Consider the following 2,902-nt stretch of genomic DNA (forward strand, 5'->3'; position numbering starts at 1 on the left):
GCCTGATCTTATCTGAGTCACTTAAATATCAGCACATGTGAAGTACTGGGAAAAATATTAAACTCTATTATCATTAGCATCACTATTTGTGGTTTTAGATTATGTTTTATATTTTATTATTTTCACATATCTATTCAGTCCATATTGTATACCTTGCCCTGGAGGCAGTAGAAAAGGCAGGTATGTATACAGATAATTTCTCAGTTACCTTTCTTTCATTGCTGGCACAAAGTACTCAACACCCAGAGCTAAGGAAGGAAAGGTTTATTTAGTTCACAGTTTGTGTAGGTTTCAGTCCATACTTGGCTGGCTCCAAAGGAGAGTATCACACAGCAGAGAGCAGCCGTTCATGGTTGCTGAAAACAGCAATGAGTCAAGGGAGGAGCTGCAGCTGCCGCCTCTCTACTGTCATTATGTTAAAAGCAGGATACTCTGGGGTGGGTCTGTAGAGCTCCCACAATGTCCATGCCCTCCTCTTGTACAGGGTGAGGATGTACAAACCCTGTCTCCCTGCTGAGTCACTTAATTAAACTTGTAAACTCAAGTTGACACAATGTATCACCCAATATACTCCACCCCTTGTCAACTTAACAAGCAGACCCATTTATGTAAACCAGTTTCCAGATACAAAGACATACTTACTTTAAATATTTCACAGCTTAAATATTATAACACAGCTTTAACAATCCTTAAGAACTAGTATTAAGTCTGTCAACATTGTATTACATGAGAACCATAATATTTTGTCCCTGTGTCCTGCAAAGTCTCATAAACATCCATTTATGCAAAAGGCATTTAGTCTATCTGCAAGAGTTGCCAAAGTCCTAACAGTTTCAGCATTGCTGAGAAGTCCACTTTTCTAGTTAAATACTTCCAACATTTAATAGCACAAGAAAAATATTACCATTCCAAAAGGTACAAAGAACAAGATACAAAGCATTGGGATCAAGGCAAGTCCAAAATCTCACAAGGCAAACATTAAATCCTCTAGTTCCATGTTCAATATCAGAGATAATGTGTGCCAAATTGTGAGCTTCACATGGCCCACCTCTATGACAGTTCTGCTGATTGTAGCTCACATAGCTTTTCTCTGGGGCTGGCTTTGTTCCCTTCTTGCAGCTTTCCTCAGATAATCCACATTCCTGACTTTTCCAAATTTCTGAGTATTCCACTGAATAGACTTATCACTCAAAGCTTTAAATATTGTCCTCTGAGGGGCAGACTGCCTGGCATCCCAGGCCTTCTGAAATCTAGGTGGAAGTCTTCTTAGCCTCAGAGCTCCTGCATTCTGAATGTATCTAAAACTAACATCATGTGGATGATACCAAGGTCTTCTGTGAGCTGGAGCAGTAGACATTTTCTTGTCCCTTAGCTGTAGGAGTCGATTGCCTGGATCACTCAGCACTCTGACCCTGGTTCTGAGGATCAAATTCTCTATGCCACCACCATTCTCAAAACTGATGTGGCCACTGTCTCCACTCTTGAACATGGCACTTTGTGGCTTTTTCCTCAATGCAACGTCCCACACCCTTGCAGTTCTGAGACTGCATAGGGTGAGGGCCTGCCAACTCCTGTGGTACCCTCAGGATATCTCTTCTATTTTCCTGTTCCTCCTGAACAATGGAGATCTCAGCTCTATCTTTTCAGTCCACAGCTTTTTTAGAGCTTCCTTTCTGGCCAAACTCACATTTTAAATCATCCTGCTGGACACTTTGCTCTTGATTCTCAGCATAAATCTGCCTAAAAGCTCCCAACAATAGCTAGCTCACTGCTTAAACATTCAACTTCCTTGACACTTTTTTTGCCTGATTAACCAGTCAGCTGTGGTTATTCTCAGTCTCAGGCAAAGTCTCTGGACACAAACACAGTGCAGACAAACTTTCTGCTTAGTCATAACACACATCCTCTGGAAACCAACAACTAATACAGTCCTTCTTCTCAGCAGAAACCTCTCCAGTGTGATCTTTACTGTGGATTTATGTCCACCTTCTGGTCTTCAGAGCTCTGGCCAGGATCTCCCAAACAAAATAGTCAAAAGTGTTCCCATGCTTCTCTTTCAGGTAAGATCTCTGAACCTTTCTTGTCTCTTCCCATAAGCCATTCCAAGAAGCTATTGAACAATATGGTCAGGTGGTTATAGCAATGGTCCCACTCCTGATACCAAATTCTGTCTCAGTTATCTTTCTCTTGTTGCTGGGAAAAAATAACCAACACTCAGAATTAAGGAATGAAAGGTTTATTTAGTTCACTGTTTGTAAAGATTTCAGTCCTTACTTGGCTGGTACCAAGGCAGAGTAGCACAAGGAAGAAGGCGGTAGTTCATAGTGCCAGAACACAGCAAAGGGCCAGGAAAGGAGTAGCAGCAGCTGCCTCTCTCCTGTCCTTATATTAAAAGCAAGCTATCCTGGGATGGAGGTGTAGAGCTCACCCAATGTCCATGCCTTGCTCTTGCACAGGGTGAGGTTGTTTACACAGTAAGAACCCTGTCTTCCTGCTGAGTCACTTAATTAAACTTCTCAAGTTGACACAATGTATAAACCAGTACAGATAAGTAATTTAAAAATTATCAAGTAAGACTACTTTTTATTTTTTCAAAGTTTTATTGATAAACAGATAGCAATGAGACAGTTTCAAATCTAATCGGAAGTACAGTTTCAACAAATAATAAATTGCATATATTCTTCTTAGTGGTTAATTGCTGTACAAGAAGTAGACTTGTGATCCTATTTACAAACACCATTAGAACAAATCATTATATTCATTAAGAGAATGCAACTATATATCTATCCTAACCACTTTGAATACACAGATACAAGATGGACTTTCATCGGTATACCCCATTTTTTCTAATTTCCATTATTGAATATTATAGGTGTGGAAACTCAGCAAAATATTCTAAAAG

The sequence above is a fragment of the Octodon degus genome, unplaced genomic scaffold (assembly GCF_000260255.1).
Source record: "Octodon degus isolate 3935 unplaced genomic scaffold, OctDeg1.0 scaffold00030, whole genome shotgun sequence".
Taxonomy (NCBI): Eukaryota; Metazoa; Chordata; class Mammalia; order Rodentia; family Octodontidae; genus Octodon; species Octodon degus.